Source organism: Pinus tabuliformis, chromosome 1_2, assembly GCF_031772625.1.
Source record: "Pinus tabuliformis cultivar Carrire ecotype Pingquan chromosome 1_2, CPIR1, whole genome shotgun sequence".
NCBI classification, from domain to species: domain Eukaryota; kingdom Viridiplantae; phylum Streptophyta; class Pinopsida; order Pinales; family Pinaceae; genus Pinus; species Pinus tabuliformis.
In genome coordinates, this window is record NC_142298.1 from 162796510 (window position 1) to 162821862 (window position 25353).

The following is a 25353-nucleotide window of genomic DNA, read 5'->3' on the forward strand; positions in this document are numbered from 1 at the left end:
AAGTAACGATCAAATGAGAGGAAAATGTTTTTCCTAAACCCACAAAGGAAAGTGACTACGTGAGGGTATTCTAAACCTAACACAAAATGTAGATGAGTGTCATGTTCAAGAGTGACATGCTTCCTTTCATGCAAAACACAACACACATTTATTTCCATTTTTCACCACCATTTCTAGTGAGTACCTCTTTATTTTTAATCACAAGCTTTAAGAGGACACCGTATGCTTGTCATATAAGTTCATACTAAGGATGAATCCATCCTAGTAAGTTTAACGAGCCCTAGGAAGGAGTAACTCGGTCTCATCATGGTGACAAGTCTTGTGTCCTTTGAGTTTTACGAGCCTGATGGAGGGGTAACTCTACATCTTTTTCATGTTTAGAGAGTTTTAAAAAGAGAAAAAAAGCAAACTCCAGAGGTACCATTTCATAGACAGTCTCTTGAATTCGAAAAGGTAGAAAAAAATATTCAAGAAAACCTCTTAGCCAGGTGTGACCAAGGTATTCCTTTTTTGTACAATAGTCTATCTTAGTCCGAAAAGGGGTTAAACTTATACTGAGTAAACATCATTTCATTTACTTTAACGAGCTCAAAAAGACAAGTGCTCGACAATCTTTTCATATTTTTGGAGTCTCAAAAGAGCTGAAAGAGGACTCCACCTAAAGGAACAGGTGGTATAAAAGGATAGAAACTGATTTTGATCATGATTGAACTGCTCAAAACATGTAAAGGTCAAGGTATTGGCTAATAATAGATGGGTAAAACAACCAAGTTAAAGCGTATGATCGGCCAAAGAGATCGTGACAATTGAATGAAAACAACAAGGCTCATCTAGCAAAAACATGCTGATAAAAATGACAATCATGAGAGGTAGAGTGGGAATGGTTTTATTTTTACACAAGCTTGAAACATGGGAAACTATTCTTGAGGATAATTGAAGATGGTTTCATTGTTTCACAAGCTTGAAACATGGAAAAAAAAAAACTATGCTTGGATTTGGTTTCATTTTTACACAAGCTTGAAATGGAAACAAACTATGCTTGGATTTGGTTTCATTTTTACACAATATGGAAACAAAGATAAACTATGCTTTATTTCGACTTCATTTTTACACAATCTTGAAACAAATATAAAATATGCTTGAGATAAGTTTTCATGCCCCCAGCATAATGACTCAATTTGAGGAACATGCCTTCCAAGCTTCATTTCATTCACCTAAGAAGACTACTGGTTACTAATAGGTGGATGGAATGAAGGTTTACTTACGAGATCAATTGAAAGATTGGGAGTTTACAAGATCTAATCAAAGACTCAAATTGTAAGGGGAGTTGTTTCATTTTTAAACGAGCTTGACACAGGAAAAGAACCATGCTCATGACACCTTGTTTCATTTTTTACCAAGCTTGACATAAGTAAAGGACCACTACTCATAGGGGCCTATTTAATTTTTTAACGAGGTTGACATAGCAAAATAACTATCCTCATGGGACCCTATTTCATTCTTTAACGAGGTTGACATGGTAAAAGAACTATCCTCATGGGAACCTATTTCATTTTTTAACGAGGTTGACATGGTAAAAGAACTATCCTCATGACACCTAGATTACGACCTATAAGAGGTCATATCTTCCAAGATGTTCTCATCAGATGGGAGAAAAACACTCTATAAGGGATACATGTGAAGGGATGTTATCGAAATATCAGTTCCAATGCTTTCAGTACATGACACACTATATCACTGAATAGATCATTAGTAGATGTAGGCATAGAACAGGTGGCGACATAATTAGCCTATGGCATAGGTGATACCACTTGCATACAAGGACCATTTATGGAATATGGTTGATCGGGAGCCAAATTAGGACCAATGAATGAAATCTTATCAATGGCCACAATTCACTACAAGAAAAAGGGACATTGTTGCGGGGCAAAAAATGTCACCATAAGCTCATTAGTGACGGTCAAAAGAGAATTTGTCACCAAATTGAACTTCACCAAAGGTGGCATCGCTAAAAGTATAGGTGTTGTGGTGAAATTCAAAGTCCATCACCAATAATAATTTATAATTACAGATAGCGACCGTCACCATTTCATATGAGAAATGGTGATGGACCATAGCCTCGGTCACCAAACACTGAACGTTACCAAAAGCATAGATGTTATGGTGACTTTCAAGGTCCATCACGAATATTGATTATAATGACGGATAGTGACCATAACCATTTCATATGAACAAGAACAATTTATTATGATGGATCTTTCATGGCCATCACTATTGGTGCATATATATGGCGGCGTTCGTTGACCGTCACCGCAAGCCACATTTCCAAAAGTATAGGTGTTGTGGTGACATTCATTGTTCGTCATGAATAATGACTATAATGATGGACAATGACCGTCACCATTTGATATCAACAACAATGATTTATGGTTATGAACCTTTCATGATCATCACTATTGATGCATATATATGGTGGCGTTCATTGAACGTCACCATTTCATATTTTGGTCAGGGTCGAAAAATGTCACCATAAGCTCATTGGTGATGGTCAAAAGAGCCTCCGTCACCAAAAACTGATCATCACCATTCCATATGGATACCAGAGTATGATGGAATCGAACCACCAACCTCCTAATTGTAAAAAAGGTGCTCTTCCATTGAGCTAGCACCCTTTAAAGAATTAGACTTATAAAAATTAGACCTTGAAACTTCGTAAATTGTAAATTCTAGAACTTTCAATAAACTAAAGTCTCGGCAATATTTTACTAAACAAGAAAAGCAGCATCAAAGCTGTAGGTCACTACCTAATGGTTATGGAAGTTATGAAATGTGGTTGGAGAGAAAAATATATAAGCTTCCAACGAGTACGACATGCGCTAATGAGGTTTACTTCTTAGGTGCCATATCGACTTGGTCTTGGAGGGGTATTTTGACACTTTACACACAAAAATAATTTTTTTGTCATGTTACAAGATGTCCAATGGGGTCTTCTTCATATGAAAATGACTCTATTGAATTATTGACTTCATGAAAAACCCTATAAGAACTCAATGGGTGCTTGACCTATAAATAAAATTACCTTGAGCATGAAACCCATGCTACAAAAATAATAATAATTTTTCTTTTATTTTTACAACATAAAAGAGTCAAGAGTACATTTCATATTTATGAATATCAAACCTAGTTACATATTTCACAATATCCCCCCTCTACCTTTATCAAATAGATATAGGGGGATACTAAAAGGATCCATAGAGAATAAGATTGGGGTGGGAAAAATAAATATGATAAGCAAAAAGACAACAAGCAATGAAATCTAATAATTTGAACATGTGTCCTCATGTACTCAAAGATTAGAGGAAACAAAAGAACACACCATGATTTATTATGCACTTGATAAAATGACATTTACTTCTTTAGTAAAAAGGAAGAAAATCCTAGCCTCTTTTTTCTCTTGTGCTCTGGAACAAATCATCTATGTATGGCATTGGGGTTTTGTGCTACACTCTATACTTACAATCAAACATTAAAGTAAGAGTTCCCAAATTTCTTTCTAAATGGTTTATTTGTTTTAGTTTGGGCCAAGCTTAGTCAAATCTTGTCAAGTTTGGCCAAGACGTAATGAGCTTAATTATGTTTGCCTAATCTAGTCAACAAGGTTGACTGTGGATTTTGAAAAAGAAGTTTGATAGAGATGACTGCTCTTACATATTTTGACAAATTTTCCCTTTCTGTATTTCTCTAAGAGAGAATCTGAACTAACCTCCTCTTACCACAATGTGGTTAGATAAGAAAGACAATTCAGAATCGATAGTATCCACTAAGAGATTGTGAGTGATGGGAATTTATTCTACCAAAAGATGCTCAGAACTTGCATCTAACTCCAACCTTTTTTTGTGTTGTTGCATCCATAAGCACAAATGCAATTTGGTCATCAAAGAGGCTTGAACACTGATATGGGAAATTTCAGCACCTCACTTTTACCAACTGGGCAAACCACTATTTCAAAATTTATTTTAATTGTGGAATTTTATGCCAATTTTCTATTGGGGAATCCAAATCAGTCTTCTTTTTTAGACTTTGCCTAATGTTTCTTGGGTCCATGTCTTATGATTTTTCTCTCCACCGGGATATAAAATATTGAAAAATCATCTCTTTAAATCAAAAACATGTACCATAATATAAATAGGCAACTTGTGTCTTCCAATTCAGAGGTTACCCTAATTGAATATCTCTCTCCACATTTTGGCTCAGATATGAAGTTAAACATGTTAACTAGGATTGGTCGTAGATTTTACAATAATTGAGAAACCTTTTAAAGGGTGGTACCAATTTGAATTCATATTAATAGCTAGAGGCTTTCTAGCTATCGGGTGGTTTCCCATCATTTCTGATATGAAATTTGATTTCAAATGAAATATGTTAGATCACAAAAATAAAATTTATGGGGCAAATTTTGTACTTTAATGCGAGGAATTGACTTATTTGAAAGACTTTACTATATAACTAGATTAAGATTACAAACAAAACATAAGAATAAATTCATCATTGTGATAATGCTTCCATCCAAATTCACTAAAATATTATTTCTTCTTGTCCAATATTGTTTCTCCTTTTTGGAATCAAATTGGCATCATTTTCCACAGATAATTGTCTAAAATAATTTAGAATTCTAAATGACACACAAAATTTCAATTAGAAACATATGGTGTGAATGATCCAAAGGATCTGTAGAAATGTATAGTAGGTACCTTATGTTTGACACTAGTAAGATGTGATATCAATGATATATGGAAGCATGTCTGAATCTTTCTGACCATATCATGACACACAACTTTGCACAATATATCTAACATATAACAATAGCATTTTTATTGAATTGAGGTCTCTGTGATCCATAACAAGTTTATGAGAAATGTTTTTGGTGATAATCACATCAAAATTCATTTGTCGACATGTTTTGAACCAGCAAGTGTGGTTCATCGTCAGGACAAGATTAATAGCATTTTTGCTTACAAATGGCTTGATTATTTTCTTTGATGTCACACTGCCTACAAGTTTATACTCCACCTCAACCTAAGTTATCCATGGAAATAGAGTTGTTAATCATGTAATGGAATTATTAATTATAGAGACGTCCTTCATATGCTTATACATAAACAAAAATTCCAACTACATAGCACCCAAGTGCATCCAACATACGTGAAATCCAATAGCTAAATAGCAAAATGTTGTCCAATACATCCTATGGTAGAATGGTCTATAAACAAAAGCCAAAATTTTCAAAGATATTAAAGTTCACCAGTCTAAAGTATGAGTAGGCTTTCATAGTAACCATCTACTTTTCCTAAAACAGTACATAAACTATTTCCCTCACCAAATGAAAAACCTTTCGATAAGTAACTCAATCGAACTACTACATTTCCTTGAACTGTAAACTACATTCAGTCACCATACTCATGGCTTCTATGAATAGTTGAAAATTAAGTAGATCATAATCACTATGGCCTTGCAACTAATGTTCATATTAAACATGGCTATAGTATACTGCATAGTTCTATATTTCACTAAGTTTTTGGGGATTGTTGGACAAAAGTGAAAGGAAATATTTTTAGGAAAAGATGGAGAGACCTCCCAAACTTCAGGGAATGCCACCCCAAAATTTATTTAAAAAATAAATAAATAAATAGAAATTAAAAATATAAAAATAGTATAATATATTCCAGCTATATATTAATATTTCACAGTATTCTAATTGAAATTCTATCTATTGGTTTCCAAATTGAATGTTACATTGGGATTAGAGAACAAGCATGTCATTGAATCATGATAAGAGGAAGTTGTATTCAGATTCAAACTACTTGAAAACTTCATCCTCTACTTCATATTCTCGACCACTACTAAAGGTCTATAATTTTTGGCCTCTACTACATAAACTCTGGCTTGCACGTGTGAGAAAATGATTGCGAAATTTACCCTCTCTCCTTCGCTCTGATTGATTCTTTCTTCCTGGAAATTTGGCTTGCAAACTTGATACTTACGGAACCAAAATTTAGCTTATTTAGAGGTCTAAAATTTCTATTTTTATAATGATGCCCTAACTCTTTGTACGTGTGTGAGGATTTAACCCAAAACAGTCGTCAAGAATTTCGGCTTCTCTTATTTTACCTTTTATAGCTCTTTAGACTTCTTTCATTCTTGGATTGAACTTGTTCTCTTGCATAATAGAATGTTTTGGATGTGTCTTCAAATGAGGTCAAGTACCTCTTATATATAGATTTCCCCTGGAGTTCGAAGTGTCATAATGAGGCCAACTTGTTGATGGCTAGGCTTGCTTGATATTGGAGGGTGTTTATGACACAAATTGACTTACATAATTCCTTTGATTTGATACATGATGCCCAATAAGGTCTTTTAAATATTATAATGATTCTTTGACTTATTTGACTCAATGACAAAGCCCTAGAAGCACACAATGGGTGCTTGGCATAAAACAAATTAACCTAGAGCATGAAACCCATGCTATAAAGATAAAAATAATATATTTTATTTTCTCTTTACATTAAATACATAAAATCAAATGTACATAAGACATTATGAAGACCAAGCCTAGTTACGTTTTTCAACATCTAGCACTCCCACAGAACCAGGAAAGCGGACACCCATGCATTTTGGGGGTGGAAAGAACACATTCCCCCATACCTGTGATGCAGTAAATACAAAGGATGCATCCCAACACATAGTCCCATGCAAATCACCGGCACCTTAGCTTTTCAAAAATATTGAAAAGTATATATAATGACTTTTAAATGCTTATTTGAGTGATTCAACTGTTTCCTACAACAATAGTCTCAAGTTACTTGCAATTCTTATGAGTAATATTTGAACTACGTCTAGCTTATTGTTGTAGACATACTTTGGAGCATATACATTTTGCCCTTTCAGATTACAAATGCATAAGATATAAATGCCAATATCAAGATGTTGATCTAAAAAAAAGGAAGAACCTAAATAGAACAATTGAAAAGAGCATTGTGAAAATCCAGATAATAACATTGAATAAATTAATGGTAAAACCATAAATATGACAATCTCAAATTAACAAAGCCCCACCCTATCAGCATCTAAGCTAGAAAACATTTACTATTTTTTTTTTTAAATTACCCACCGCTTCAAGTACATGTTGGAGACCACCACTTCCAAAGGAGTGTCCACATGTTAATATTGTCACATCATCCATAAGTTCACCTCTGGTACATAGAATTATAGCATAGGAAACAATTAGCATAAAAACATGAAATAAGCCCTACAAAACAATATCAAATTGAATTGTGAACTAGTCATCAACACTCTGAACACTAGATATTTAATAGTTGAGTAGAACAAACTCCATTTAGAGCTTCCACTAAATATGTAATTCATATCCATGTACAATTATTTGTAGCAAAGCTTTCAAAAATGATGATTCTCCTAAAAAATGGTATGAAATGTATTTCAAACAAAATTCTAGTAAACAAAAATGCAAAGCATAGTTCAAAATTTGTATTAAAAAGGCTAAAAACCCTAAAAATGAACTAAGAATACTATGGACCAATATGACTCTACCAATGTATGCCAAATTCCATACCTCTTATGATAGATGTATAATATTGAAGAAACACCTAAGATTACAATTGTATTATATATGTGGAAATCAGTTGAACCAAAAATAACACTTAATGTACTTTTAAATTCTAAAAAATAGGCATTGAACAAGCTCCCACAAATTTTGAATGAATTTTTCATATGCTAAATATTATTGCAACATTCTACAAACAACCAAACTTCATACAACGTATTTTAACTGAATATCAATTCAATGACTGTAGCACCTCCAAACAGAACTAACAAATTTAAAACTCAAAAAATTGTTGAAAAACCTTAAAACATGATATAAAATGAGAATAATTTTAGCTGAACAAATTAAAAAATTAACAAGAGACTCATGCCATTTCATAGAGTTGAACATCAACTATTACACATATTAACATTGTTCCATGCGGATGTGCTCCCCACATTTCCCGGGCTCCAGGGGTAGGGCAACCTAGAGAAATGTTTCTCCGTGGTACACCTTTGGGAGGAACTCAAGAAAATGCATCAGGAAACATTTCCCTAGTGTGTGGGACATGTTTCCCAAAAATGTGGGAATATAGGTGCTTCCCCCACTAGTAGGGGATTTCCTGGTCACCTCCAGCCTTGATATTTTTGTCCAACAACCCTTTAAGATAGAACAAAGATATGGGATATATCTTTGAGGAGTTTGTGTCTTTGGTAATTAATGGTAACCTTGGTAATTAATGGTAATAGTAAAAGTGATCATCTTGAGACTGCTACTAGATATTCTATCAACAGGTGGTATCCTATAACCTTGTCGAGCGTCACTTATAAAATTACTGCTTAGGCTATCACATTGCATGTAAGAGATGATTCTAAGAAGATTGTTTGTAAGGAGCATATTAACTGTGTACAAGGGTGCTTTACTATAGATAATGTGATCTTAGCTTGAGAGGCTATGCAATGGGCCAAGGAGATTAGCTATCAAGCTCTCTTTTTGAAGATTGACCTTCACAAAACCTATGATCAAATTTACGAGACATTCATTACTGGCATGTTGATCTGCTTGGGATTTGCTTCACAATGCATAGAGATGATCAGTACCCTATTTTTTGTGCCTTTACATTTGTTTCAACAAAAGAAGACATTGTATCCCAATAGTCATTTCTTCAAATATACTAGAAAAGAATGCTCCTTGACACTCAATATTTTATGTTTTGACAACAAAATCCCTTGGTTGTTTGTTGGAATCACCCTATTTACAAATATGATTATGGGGAGTATCTCTCTAGATAATCCCCAGACGGTGAATAATCATTCTATAGATGATTCGCTCCCTTGTGAAAATGGTTGTCTCCAACCTTTAAAAATTACATACATATACCATGCTTCTGCAACTTTGATTGAAAATTGAAACAACAAGATAGGAGAAAAACAACAAGAGCCCAATGTAAGCAAGCTGAATGACTACATCAAAACATTGTCGAAAAGGAATAAAAACTATAGCTTCAGGACTCTGTACTGCACTCAAAAGTCTAATTTAGCATAAGAGTGGGGAGATATGTGCCATGGAATATTAGTGGTTGCTTCAAAAATTCAAATGGGCTTGTTTGTCTGTATTCAAGGTGCTTTTGTATTCATATAACACTAGAGAGCGTGATTTGGTCCTGCAGCACATTTTGGGGGGCACTATAAAAAAAAATTGTTGGGATTCTTTCTTATTCAATTGAAGACCATGTCATGACAAGGCTCAGCTGAGAAGGCAATGAATTCCATGGATGTTATATCAATTTGACTAGAGGCTAGGAAGGTCTGGGAGATCATGGAAGTGAAAATACACTTTTTATTGATACCTCAAATGTGACCAAGCTTAAAAATAGAGAGGGTTCTGGTGCAAAAGGACAAAAAAAACAACAAAAAAAGAAGCGACAACAAAAAATTGAGACCTCATGCACCTCTAGAAAGCAGTTCTACGCTACCGCACATATATTGTAGCTATTGTAAAAATCTCATATATGCTTGAACATGAGAGTAACATGATCTCACCATTGTTTTATTTATTCTCTTCCTCTATGAATTTCATGGCCAGTAAAATCATCACTTCCTTATGTTATTTGAGCATTATATGGATGGCTTCATGTAGTTTTTTCTGAAGGTGCAATAATTTCCTTTCAAGAGACAATTGTTCAACAAACCCTAATTAATGAATCATATTGGATCTTGTTAAAACTAATACTTGAATATATCATTCCATAATCCTCCTTCTAGATTATAAATTCATCATATATTTTCCTAGGACAAGAACCAGTGAGTGATTCCGTAAGAAAGGTATTTGAGATGCTAGTTGGAGCATCTAGAAAGTTTTAGGTATTGTAAGGGTGATTCCACAATTGAAACAAGGTGGAAATGGATGCTTGATCTATTGGAAGACTAATTGAACTTCTTAGAGTTTACACATTGTCGAATGGATGGGAGAAATTCAACATTAGAAAAGCGGCATTGGATAAAAAACTTCAGTAGCTCAGATAACATAATTTTTATTTTTCTTATTGCAACTCAGGCAGGTCACGTTGGAATCAATTTTGCAAGTGCAGATATAGTTATTATATATGATCTATATTTTAGTCCTCTTTTTTATTTATGAGATGAATCATTATCTCACGGGATAGGTCAAGACAAACGAGTGATTTCATATCAGTTGATAATAAAGAGTTATGTTGAGGAGAGAATATTGTGGTGGCAAGGAACAAAGTTAGATTTGGAGAATATAGTGATAATTTTTTGTAAAAATGAAAGTTTAAAGAATTATCTAAATCACAAAAAAAAAAAAAATGTGTTTGTAGAGACTACCACAATACCACCAATTACATCTCTAGAATTGTCAAGTGAAAATTTATTGTGAGGTATTATGTCCTTGTGAAATTACTAATAATGGTAGACCATGTAGAAATGTTTATGTTGTGCATAGAGTTCATTATAAAAAGATCAATGGTTCAATATTTTTGGTAATATAAAACACCAACCAAGTTTCATCATTCTATTAAGTGCATATGACATTCTAATAGCTCACTGTGGGTGTTTGTACTGCCTATTTCTTCTACTCAAGGAAAAAGGTCTACTATATGACAATAGAATCAAAAAGAAGCTAGGGAAAATAGAAATTGCATGGTTAGGCCCATATGTGACCGAAGGCATATTTCCTTTGGGAGAAATCTAGGTGAGGAAACTCAAAATGGATTTTTTTATGTCTATCACCCATGTAGCCAAACTTAAAATAAATAAGTCATGAAACTTTGTAGGTTTACTAGTAAAACTCCCTTGAGGCACAATTAACCATGGGCTAAGATGAAACCCACTTCATTGTGGTCTAATTCCTCAACTCTTGTATATTAGTTTCATTTTATTTTTAAGAAAAGAAAATTAAGTCATAGAATTGGAAATAAATAGGTTGGTTGCAAAATATGGTATAGTAACTAGTTTCCCTAGCAATAAGTACCATCATTCAACATTCTACAGTAGAAACAAAGTACAGAAAAATAGTAAAAACTTACATAGATCCATGGATCAAAAGATGCAAAGAATTCTAATTTTTCTTAGATTTCTTAATCTCCCCGTCTTCAAAACGGAGAAGGAAGGGCAGGGGAGATGTTGGAGGGGCTAGTACTCCTAGTCAACTAGACCCGACAGGTCAAGATAGTCAACTAGACTTTGTAGTTGAAGTCAAGATGTAAGTTAGGTTGACTTACCTATTGGGTCGATTGACTAAGTTATTTTAGATAGTTAATCCTCTGTAACTAACATAGTCTATTATAAATATGTATGTATTTAGATTATGAAGAGTGTAATGATTGTTGTGGACTAATATACTGGTGATTTCGCTGAGCTACCACTAGTACATTTTCTCTTCTATTCTATCTTCTATGTGTGTTGTGTATATATCTTTATATAGAATTTTCTTTGTGTATGGATACATTGGTAACAAATTTATATAGTTCCCTAGATTACAACAGGGATACTTGCATAATTTTCTATCCATTCTCCCTAATCTGGAAACAATAAATATCAATGTCCAATGCCTAGTTTTTGCTACTATGGTGGATTTTTCACAATTTCTTATCTCAATACATAATGTATATTTTGAATGGGATTTGGATAAAATTTATAAGACCATATCCATCAATATCTCTATAAAATCGATAATTTTGGAAATATTTTGATAGTCATAGATTGTTCTCCCAAATAAATCAAATTGTATACTACCTTACTTAAGGAATTATGTGACTTGTTTTCTTGGTATTAAGAAGAAATGCCTGATATTGACCCCCATACTATAATTCATGAAATTAAAAAATACGAGGGAACCAATATAGTTAGGCATAATCTTCACCTAGTCAACCCTTGCACAATAGTCACCATCATGAAGAAGTCAAAAAGCTCCTTCTTGTAAGGTTCATTTATCTAGTTATCTTTGTGGAATGGGTATCCAACTTTATTCATGGTTCCAAAACATAGGGTATCATTCAAGTATGTGTTGATTATATGGACCTCAATAGAGAATGTCCTAATGGAAGTTATCTTACCATAATAATTGAGAAAATTATCAACAAATATTTTGGTGGTAAAATCATTTCCTCCATGGACGATTTAGCTAGTTATAATTAAATATAGACAAAACCAGAAGGCCAATAAAAAATAACCTTCATTTTTATTTAGGGAAATTTCTCTTATTAAAAGATGCATTTGGTCTTAAAAACACTTCGGCCACCTTCCAACAAGCCATGTCATATGTATTTTATGGTTTTGGACACATAATACTATAAGATTTGTGTCATTATAAATAAATTGTAAATACTAGGATAAATATGAATAGAGAGGAGAATGTAATACCCCTCACTTGAATCCCCTAGATTGCAATGTACTCATACACATGATATGTCAATTAGGCTAGTGAGTTGGGTTCTATTGGGGTCTGCATGCCCCTATGTGTACAAATGTGTTCTAAGGTTGGTGTGTTTGTGTAATTGGGTTAGAGAACCTGTATTATTAGGCTAGTGAGTGGAGTTCCATTAACACTATGTGCCTATATATGTATAATTAAATAGTCTAATGGGCCACGGTAATTATGATTTTTAACGCAAAAGTGTGTGTGGGATTAGGCTAGAGAGCTTGTGTGATAAAAGACTAGTGGTCTTAGAATACATATTATTTTCTACGACCCAAGAGATGAAAGGAGCATGGGAGGACTGGGACTCCACTATAGGAAAAGTATCATGATACGAAAGTATATTGTAATATTATCATATAATATTATAATAAAAAGTATGGGAACGCCATGTTTAAGAAAAGGTGGTTCCCCTATTTAGTTGATCAAAGGATTAGCAGGGAAAATTGTCCTTTTGTGAGGGCTTGGAGGCTACCTACAGATCTATGAGGGAAGTAAGAACTCCTATAGATATAGGAATCTAGACATCCCTTGTAAACCAAGATAGACAACCTGGAGGTAATGACACAACTTGAGGACTGCATATGAAGAAAAGTGGGTGCACTACTTGGGTGTGAGGTTGATGGGGGATATGAGCTTATTGGTTGGAGGCTATTAGGTTTGGCACCTTAGCCCTGTTATGTATGGTACTAGATATGTACTTGGCTTGAGAAGCCAATTCCAAGTGGAGTCATAGCCCTAAATTTGTGGTGACCGACTACTGAGAGGACAAGAGCAATGTGGTCTACTACAATGTGCGATGTCTAAAGTGTGCAACCAATCAACAATTTTTTCTAGATAAATATTTGAGTCTTATTTTATGTATGTGCATGTTTTATGTTTTATGGTTTTATTTCATGTTATTATATCATGCTATGTTATATATATAATTGTGCTCTTACCACATGTAAATGGCACCGCTTTGATTGAGGGGCTAGGAATGTCACAAGTGGTATCATAACTCAAGCTACAACATTAGGCTTGCATGGAACAAAACTAAAATGTAGAGGTGAAAATGTTAATATTCCTACAAATTATTTGATCAAACATCTAAACACGATGTATGTTCAAGGACTATGATAATTACAACTGCAAACGGGCATGCTGAGGAGGCATTACAAATTCTTATGAAATGCAGTGATTGTGAGGATTGTATTACATTTTCATGCCTATGTGATAAATTCCCTTGTGGAAACATATGTGAAATGTGGAAGGATTTAGAGGCCCCATTAACTATTCGTCAAAATTCCTGAACTAAATGTTGTCTCATTAACTATTATTATTTTAGCCTACTCAGGGCATGGACCTGCTAAAGAGACCTTGAGGTTGTTTTGAACATGGCTGGGGAAGTCAAGGGTACATAACTTGACCAGTAGACTTGGTGACATACCAATGATTAAATGCAACATGACATCATGATTATAAATCCTTCATGAATGATAGGAAATAATGAACCCGCGTCGTAATGTTTATTCTACTTGCTAATGATGGATTGACTAAATGGAATGAATATTAGTGATTTCCACGGTGTTATTATTGTCAGCATTAGAATCAATCTTCTTTTTTATTACTTACATGGAAATGTAATTCGATACTTTCAAACCTAGGAAAATGCTTCAACTTATTGTAATGGTCTAAACTCACCAAGACTTTTGGAGTTACTTCGAATTTAAATTCCATTCACAGAAAACCCATCAATTGGGAATAAAAGCACAATATAATTCCTTCAAACGTAGTAGATATTGGTACATCTCGTCATCGATCTATGACAAGTACAATTAATATGGAGATTCAAAGCCAAAAGTCTTCCTGTGTGGTTCACGAGAATGTTTTCTTGTGCATTAAGATGATTATGAAATATGTCAACATTGGGAGATTGGAAGATGCAGGCAACGTGTTTGATAAAATGTCAATGCATGATGTAGTTTCACCATCATTGCAGAGTATGTGCAAAATGGTAGATTAAATGATGCACAATATCTGTTTGAAAAAATGGTGGAATGAAATGGGATCTTTTTGGCTACAGTGATAATGGGATCCATAGGATTTTTGGTAGGATGATGCCTTCGAAAAGTAGACTTACTTCTACTTGTTGGATGATCATGTTTAATTTTTCCCACTTATATCCATACTTATGCTCAATAGATCACCTTTTTATATGCTTTCTTCCTCATAACATTCATTAGCATCTTGATATAATTGTTGTTTTATGGGATACCTCCAGCACTTTTGGACATTGAATAGTTAGTAGTAATGTTATTGCATGTTGAAAATGGAAATTTTCCTATTAAGATGAAGGAATAATGGCTACAAACTAAGTATATTGTTCCTACCTCAAAAATTTTGTAGACAAGTGGGAACATTAGAAGGATAACATGTAGACTTCTAATCTGCAATCTTTCAAGCCTTGACCATAAAGAATCAACTAGCATAGAGAGCATATTTCATGCAATTACGAGTACTCCATCCTTGTTGTCATTTCCATTTGGATGCATTTGTATTTATATTTTTATGTGAATGACTAGAGAATGAAAGAGATTAATTTAAATAGGTATTGTGATGGGATTGAAGGTTCGATGTGCAGGAAGTGGAGAGGTGCATGAAATATTTGGCCTACAGTCCCATCTTCATAGTTTGGAAGTTTTATTGTAAACCATAATAAGGGGAGAATTATTTATTCTTTGTATACAGGAGTCATTGAAAAGAGCGTGGAACGCACAGAGAAAATGTTACAATATAGAAGGCCACTATCTATTTATGAAAATATGTTCATTATGATTTACAAAGAGAGTAAGATATCACCCAATGATTTCATTTTTTGGTGTGGAAAACTAATATGTGGAAGAGGGTTTAGGATCTTTTCCAAGAATTTTGGAAAAATAACAACGATTAACCTACAGTAGGTTCTCAAGCATGATTCAAGTACCAAATATTGGCATTGGTTGGTAGGTCAGGAAGAGGAGCATATAATTATCACCGGGCTTCTATGTTGCTACTTGTGAAGTGGTCCTTCTAGTTGATATGGGCATAGGGTCACATTGAACATCTCTTGTGATCAATGTAGTAACAAATTATTTATTGCTTCCACATACTAGACCTTCTCTTTATGGATTTGTTTCCAATCTTGAAGCCTATTCTTAGTAGTAGTGGTATGCTAAATATTATTCTCAGAAGTGTATGGAGAAATAATTGTTGTTATAGTGGTTATTTACGGGAAAACTTTTCTCATTGATAAAGTTGGACCAATCAAGGACGTTCATAGCTCTATCTTTGAGCATATCAAAACCAATAAGGAGACCTTGATCTGATTGAGCCAAATAATGTAGTTTTAACTACAACAAGAAGGTGTTTTCGTGAAAACTTCTTTAGCTACCATACTCCTCACCCTCAACTAGTTAGGACCATCAAGGCCATGTTGTGTTACATATTTATTTCACCTTGATATTATCAATCCTAACAGGTAGCACTAGGTTAACATATTTCTTCTTCCTTGATCAGTTAGAAAAGGTTTTGTTGCTACAAAATGTATATTTCTTCTCCCCCTATTCAGAACATACCAGAAGGAAGGGTGCAGCTCACATATCCATACCATGAGCACGAATTGTTTATTTGTTAAAGGGATACTGGGCATTGGAGAATCTAGGGTTGTCCTTCAACTAAATATGAATGTAGATAGTGGTTGTATCTTCCTTAAGAAGGAAAATGGTTCTCAGTTGGCCATGTTGTTATGGGAGAAGTTTAAGATGAATTTGTAGTGGGTTGTCTTGTTTCAAGGCAATGCATTTTTTCTAGAGAGATTTCAACCCCGTACAAGCCATTCTAGAATTGTGAGCAGAATTTTTTGTCTTCATGCATCGTCCATGTACTTAGACTATAATCTATGGAAGGGTTTAAGTTATTAAAATAGAGGTTTCATCATAGAATTATTTAGATGACGATATTATGGGTCAATTTCAATAACAATAGGCACAATAAACCAACTCCCATTCTGTACCTTATAAGTGAAAAGCCACAAATTTTAAATTTTGTATCAAGCACAATTCCTAGCAAAAGGAGATGACTTCCAAACTCAAAGAAAAATATTATTTTGTACACCACTAATAGCTATAGGCATATGCCATCTAGGAAGGGAGTACAAGAACTACTCAAATTGATAAAAGGCTAGTTTGCAAACATTTGAAGAGTTTGTTAGTTTTCCTCCATAGCATGTTTTCCTTCAATAGCAGATTCCAAGTCTTTTTCATGTTTTTCTCAGAAAACATTTTTTTTGAGTAACCAAAACTGAGGCCTTGATATTTTTCATTTTTATGATATTTTCAATTTCCATTTACACTCATTTCAATCCATAATGCTAGCAATCCTTTATGGAAATATCATACAAGTCGAGGGTGACAAGGGTTCAATTTCCATTTACACTCATTTCAATCCATAATGCTAGCAATCCTTTATGGAAATATCATACAAGTCGAGGGTGACAAGGGTTCAAGGAAAGTAGGTAAAGTTGTTTATAATTATGTGATACATATTGGACTGGTAGATGCACAACATTTCAAGCCCATTATAATCAAATTCTAGGAAAAGGAGTGGGTCCTTGCACTAATACAAAGAAGAAAGGTTAAAGTGAGAGAAATAAAATTATCCCCACCAAAGGAATTATTTTAGCTACTTGAAATTAATATCATCATGTTGTGTTAGATGAAGAAATTCATTAGATGATAAACTGGGAATATTTGGCACAGGTATCAATTTTTGTAGAAGTAGATTGTTGAGAGGTTGGCCTATTGGAAACTGTCAAAAAGTTACAATCCCTGAACCTGGTAATTGTAAAGGTGCCAAATTGTGGACTCCAATTAATTTAGCTCATTAAATTGTCCTAGTTGGATAACTATTCAAATAAAATATGTTATTGGATCTACTTATAGTTTTCTCATATGCACATGTACAGGAGAAAATTGCTACTTTTCCAAATATAGATTTTGTTCATCTAGTCATAGATGAATAATTATGGAATTGAACTAACCTTATCTCGATGTACACAATGAGTGTCATTAAAAATGTATTTGGATGGTGCTCAATAAGTTTCAGGCAGATACATATGGTGCATGGAAAGTACGGTCTCATATTATTCTACTGCTACTCAACAAAATTTGTACCTTGCCAACAGTGTTTACTGAAGGTATGATGAACGTAGCAATGTTTTTGAAGAGGTTGCATATGAATTTGATTTGGTTGAATGCATATGAATATGCTCAGTATAGATCAAATAGTTGTGGTTAAATGCAATTGTAACGAACCCCCTGAGCCTACCCCAAGAAATTAGCCCCTAGAATCCATAAATTTAAAATTTCCTTCATTTATTGTTAAGTTTTAGTGGTTATCACAAGTCTAGTTAACCAATAATTGCATGCACGATGATCAACTCGAAAACTATACTCATAATATTAACTACTGAGCAACATTAAGTTAATGAACGGACATCATAAGCACCATCTTAAATACTCTTTGGATCAGCCCTCCGGCTTAAACCACAACTTGGAGAAGGAATGGATTATGGCATGCATCCCATGAATTCTTCAAGGTCTACATGCAAACATTATATTGCATCTATTTCCGCTAGCCTGGTCATGAATCCTACCTATGGCATGGATAAAAGGATTAGTGAGTAAAATGTTTATGCAACATAAGAGCAGCTAAACCAACTATTTTGGATAAAATTCTTGAGGCATGCACGGCATGACAATATTATTCGAAGCCTTTCTTCGTAATTGTTCCACATGCATCAATATTTTAGGCATATAAGTCTATCAAGCTAACCAATGGTATCACTTAACATCAGAGGCATCCTATGTTCCCTCACTAACATGATGATCATATTTAGATTTATTAGATGTCTCACACACCCATACATGTGCAGTCCACAAAAAACTTACTATAATTGGTCCTGCTTAGGCATATTAGACCCATGCAGATTTGATCATAAGTAAGATATCTTCATGGCCCAAAGCAATAACAACTACCTACTATGATTCTACCTCTCTGATGCAATTAAATTCACATGCATAAGATATAATCCTTCATCCTACATAATACATAGGCTTACTGTCTCATTTTCATGTCAGATTAACAGGGTTATCCTAGAGATTATGCACAAGTAATCAAAGGAAAAACATTGGATGTATAACATAAATAATCTACACCATAATTTATCCAGTTGAGCCTTAATCACAGTTATCAGGCTTACTTAGTAGCTCAAGCCTCGTTATTCATTATCTTAACAAAAGACAAGTTAACATCAATACTGCGTAAGATCCACATAATAAAATTACATTTATGTGCCATTATTGTAACATGCATCCAGATAACATTATCTCATAAAAGCCATGAACACAGGTAAATATACTCATATATAACAATCATATGCAATTCCTTTAACCATTCTCATAAAGAGGAGACTCATGCCAATATTTCCATAAGCTAAGTGAATTTGAAACGGAGAGGGAAGAAAACATCATACAAAACATTCCATGCAATGAATCCCACTAAAACATCACTTCGAGAGCGGAGCACCACCACCCAACCATGAATCACCTTTGATTCCCCCTGAGCCAAGGTTCTTTCCATGGATCAACTGCCTCCAATTGATCTATGCCATGGGTATTTAATACCCTCTTTTCTTGATATAGTTTCCATTAGTGACGTCCCGCTTTTATGGATTTTTTCCATTTGCCTAGTTATTTTCCGAAAAAGATCCCCTTTATCTCCCGCGATGCTTTTCCTCATAAAATCTTACCTTTATCTCCTGCAAAGATTTTTTTTTATTGATGGATATTTATCTCCAATCCATCCAAGCTTATCTATAATCACATCTAGAAGTTTTATCATGAAATATTTATCCCTATCCCATTCCTCAATGGAATTTGGCAAGAATATAATATCTTGGTGTCTTTCCTTTCCAAGTGATATATTTATTAATTTATTTAATAATATATTTTATTTCGATATTACATATCAAACCTAGCTTTCCTCAAATTTGGTTTACAATAGTTTAACGAACAAGGGAGGGGTGTTACATACTCCCCCCCTTAAATTTTACACCATCCTCAGTGTATTATTGCATCCTCATTCACAGGTACCTGTCTTTGAATTCACAGCTTCTATGGCCTTTCCATCTTGATGAAAATCCACTGATATATGTCGGTTACAAGGGGTGCTTCCAGCACATCTCCTTCCATAGCTACCTGTATCATTGGTTTCAAACAATTTGTAAGAAATTTTAGATGCAGAAATTCAACTTGGTTTACCATAATCAATATCATAAGTTGATACACAATAATACTAAATTAGCTATGGCTTATATTTACCATTATTCATTTTATTTGAAGAATGCATGTTCTCTCCCTACATTCTTCCAAGCCTTTGTGTTCTTGCCGAACAGTTGCTTCCTGTAGTTTCTCTGCATATAATAAGTGAGTTAACATATTTTCCACTTCAATATGCATAAAACATCATAACAGATTAGCTCACACATAACCATCATAACCATATATACTCAACATAATCATAATCACATGTATGCCAAACTGCAATTAAACCATTGTTACTTATCCTTCCTTCTTCGGTGCAACCTCCCGGTTGGTTTTCATGCTAGACACCCACCTAGTATCTTCATGCATACCTGCAGATACTGTGTGTTACACACATCCCTATACATATCATATTTTAATCATGCAATACATTTAGTCATACTAGTACCATATGTACTGCTTGTACATAGTACAATCTGTACCACTGCACATCATACCATGCTCATAACCTCACTTGCATGACATACACTTTATATACCATGATAGCATAATGACAAACATTCCTTCATCTATTTTTGGTAAGTAGAACAATTTTTCTTAGTTTATAAGGAATTTTCATGAACATGTGTCATTTCTCCAACCAATGAAAGTTTTTATGTCATAATGTTCATGTGCTATTATTTAGCAATAACTTTCCTATGTCATGTATCATAACAGTCATCAGGCCTACTATCACTCAATCATACCCATAACTTTTAGTTTTGGGATTAAATCTGTCACTTGTACTAGGTTTTAACAACAATGGAATATACCTTTTGCTTAATCATTAAGTAGATTATTCACTATGATACTTAGTCTATCATAGATATTTAAAGTCTATTAAACTTCTTGGCTTGTCTTTAACCAAGAATAGATTTGTTTGGTACCTAACCAATGTCCCACACTTTAAAAAATCATGTCATATGCTTTCCTTCTTCCAACACCTTTGTTGGTTATGATAAGTTTCATGTAGGTCTAAACATCATTGGCTAAACAGTATGCACTTGCATACATCTCCCAAATAGGAGTTATAAGTGAAAGCTAACTATTCACCACTTCACATCCTTAAGACCAAGAGATCAGTTATCCTCTCTTATCTTACTTGATGCATGCGTTATTTTAATGCTATCATTAGATTTTTAGATCATTATGAGCGGTAATTCTGCAAAATATTTTTGCTTTACTCAATTTCTGCTTACTAACTCAGAGGCATTTTCCAAAGAAGCATCAATACTTTCTTCTATATTTCCATTATGTATGTACATTAGATGCGCTTTTGAGGTCAGTCCATTGACCTTCTTATCATTTCATTAAGTATGTATACAATAGGTTTCATTTTTTCACACCCACCTAACAATTTCATTTCTGATTTAGGTTAAATTAACATGTACTTTATGACTCTTGCTTTACTCAACCAAAATCCCATAGATTCCAACCTATGCATGTTAAATTAACTATGCATAATTTTCTGATAAGGTTTTGTTTCCTTCATTAAGGTGTATTTAGATCATTTTCTTATTAAAATGATTCATTTATTGGAAACCCATATCCAAGGCTAATGACATCATGACTTTCATGTGCACTAATCAATACAGTCACATTAAATTTGAAAGACAGTTTTAAGGTACTTAGCCTCATATTAAAACCAGCCTTATTTTTTTACATCTCCCATCCCTTCTTAGGATCTTTTAGCATAACTTCATCTCCTTAAGTTATCTTCTTTCTTAGACAACATACAACTCATAATTTGATTTCAGATATAGATAGGATAGGATGACTTATCACTATGTTACATTTATGAGTTGGTATTTTATTTAGGCTTTGCCCTTATATGGCAACCATACATTCTTAAAATTTTAAATATATTATATTGACTATGTCATCAAATCTATCAACCACTTATTACTTACATAACTAACTAGTTTTGAACCTATTTCATTATAGTTTTCTAGGGAGTCTCTCTTCCCCATACTATAACTATCCAACAACTTGTATGTTTATCATTGGTGTAATGATTAGTTTCCGTTTTGATCATATATTCATTTAATCATTGTTTAGACATAGTTTAATCTTGGATTCCTTATCCAAAACCAATTACACCCCAAATTCTCCCACATACAGGGTAACTTCTTCTTTGATTTTATCATAGTTTAGTTGTGAGAATTTGTGATTCCTTCACATATTAAGGCACACCCATGCAACTCATTGCATCCCATAATGAGTCCTACATGCAAGTCGCACTTGCCAATGTACAATTCATATTCTTCTACTATATGCATTACTTGTTAACCAAATTAATATTGTCTTAATCTGATGACCATGCTTTTCCATGACTATCAATTATTTAATTATCCTGTTATAAGCATCTCCTTTCAATCATGTCATTGTATCCACATAAGAGTGTTTATCCATAGTTTAAATTTTGTATTTTTTACCATCTATAATAACATTTTAATATTAATAAACATGTTATTTTCCCACTTTAGCAATGTTTCATGCAACATGCCAGAGTAATTTTGGGTAACCATATACCAAATATGCTCCCCCTAGAGCATCATCTTATTATCAATATAAAATCACAACCAATTTGTGGATTGGTCTATATGATGGCAACAATAGGTTAAACAATACTTATGTTTACCATGACTTCATCACATATCATCGTCATTCTCAATATCAAGGTAACAATATCATTCTGCTAATCTCAAACAAATTCTAATAGCCATATGCAACATAACATAGCATCAATTATTCATGCCATATTTGTATATCATAACCATACTTATTTAAACAAAATCTAACATCATCATTTTAAGCCACTTGTTCATTATGGAATATAGCATGCAATAACAACTTAGTTATAAGATTTTTCATATGACAGTAAGGATTAATATCCTTCAATTTTCTTATCCAACCCGACTCTATCTTTTTCAAAATAACTTAAATCTATTGTTTTAAACATCAGAAACATACTCATAAGTTGATCATGCACTTTTCCTTCTTACATAATAAGTCGTACATATATGCACGCAGAGGCTAAGCTACAACCCTCAAGCAACTTGAGAATACTCATTTTCTTATGGGAGCATATTTCTACTTATGTTTTGGGCATGGAACACAATATCTTAAATCACAGATACACATGCTTATTGCAAGCTGTGATGACCTTTTGTTTAAATCACAGATACACATGCTTATTGCAAGCTGTGATGACCTCTTGTTTATATGTCACGAGTATTCATGTTTTCCTACTTAACTAAATTTGCAGACTTAAACAATATCTGTGTCCTTGCGAAGATTCTTAACTTGTTTTGGGTATCATCCATTTCTAATCGACATATGATTTTATTATCACCGACATTAATCCCTGTGAAACAACTGGGGTGACTGAGAGGTCAAACAGAAATTTCGGTTTCCCGTAACAGCATGCCATCTTGCGAATGAATGATTATAACTAAAGGAAGTGAGTTAATGAAGGTTTACATGACCGAGAAACCTTACAAATCGATGTTGAAATAAAATCCTGCATTTTCTAGAGTTAATTACTTACTTGAAGGCAGCTAAGAGTTGCTTCAATACATATTTTTAGTGCGAACAAGATTGAATGGAAGATACTTACAATTATTATTGTAGTGCTACATGTTCCCTTCTCAGGAACCTGAGAGTGTGCATGGAGAAGGTGTATTGACCAGATCATCCATCACACTAATTAATATAGTTTGTACCCATTCAACCCTCCCAGAGTCGAATTTGAAGGCTTTCGCGAGGGTGAAATTTTGGAACAACACCCTTGACCCCTTCACTTGTTCAGAACTTCTGATGTCAAGGTCTCTTGACAGGGCTTTATAACTAACCGTTTCATCTTGGGATCCACTTGTTGAATATTGTCCAAGCTTTGTGGATCATTTATTTCACTACCCTCAAAATCGGTCACAATTTTTTTCTCAACAACAGAGCCTTTGTCCACATTTACATTTTCCTTCGAGATTTGAACCCCCATGGCTCTAAGATCCCTGGTGATAATCTCAAGCACATCCGTTCTATTCTCTTCCGTGATAGCGAGGATCGTGTTTTCTTCTGATGATTCATTATCGCCAGTCACAACTGTAGGCAGTGGAATAGAGGTTTTACGGGGCTTCTTCTCCGTCTTTGACGATTTGGAGCTAGTGGCAGGATACTGACAATTTTTTCGATCTTCCATGGTTCGAAAAGAAGCCATTGGAGTCCGCTCATTGAATAAGTGGTGATGATCCTACACTTTGAATTTGGAACTGTGAAGACTCGGAATGGTTTTAACATGATGGCCTCCACTGAATTAAACATTTTGTGCAAAGCTAAGAGCCCAAAAGAAAACTCTCTTCTAACTCTCTTCCTGACACGTAGTTAATTTTTCTAGTGGATAGAGCTTGCAGACATCAATTCTTCCACCGTAGTTGCTTGCAATGTTCATAATAAGAAAATGATTCGAGAACAAGGATAATTTTAGGGGCGAATGTTCACCCTTTGGCGAAATTAAGGGGTTTTAAATTTTTAGTGGGCGAATATTTTGTATCATAGTAAATTTTTACAAATCACCTCAAATAGCCCACCTTATTTTAAGGGAGAGGGTAAAAAAGGTAAATTTAGCCCTTGAAATTAGGACTTACAACCTTCCATTCGCCCATTTTCAAGAATAGGTTTTATTTAAGTGAATCCATTCGCCCATTTTCAAGAATAGGTTTTATTTAAGTGAATCCTATGGGCCAAATACCATATTTATAAGAGAGGTATGGTAAATTAATAAAAATATAAATAAATGAGAGGTATAGTAAATAAATAAAACATTTTTTATATTTACTCCATAAGTCACCTTATATACATGTAAGGGTGTAAACAAATAAAAATATAAGTAAAGTGGAGGTATGGTAAATAAATAAAACGTATTTTTATACTTACTCAAAAGGTATGGTAAATAAATAAAAATATAAATAAACTAGACGTATCGTAAATAAATAAAACCTCTTTTATATTTAGTCCATAACCCTCGTTCTATTTATGAAGGCTCAAGAAAGAGGTTCTATTTAAGTGAATCCTATGGGCCAAATACCATATTTGTAAAAGATGTATGGTAAATTAATAAAAATATGGCTCAAGAAAGAGGTTTTATTTAAGTAAATCCTATGGGCCAAATACCATATTTGTAAAAGAGGTATGGTAAATTAATAAAAATATAAATAAACGAGAGGTATGGTAAACAAATAAAACATTTTTTTATATTTACTCCATAAGTCACCTTATATTTACGAACACTCAAAAAATGGGTTATATTTAGGTGAAACCTATGGCCAAAATACTATGGGACAAATACCATGGACTAGATTGTTATTAATACCATGCAAAAAACCATTATTAACCCTAATATTAGAATTAATAAAAATAAAAATGACACATGGTATT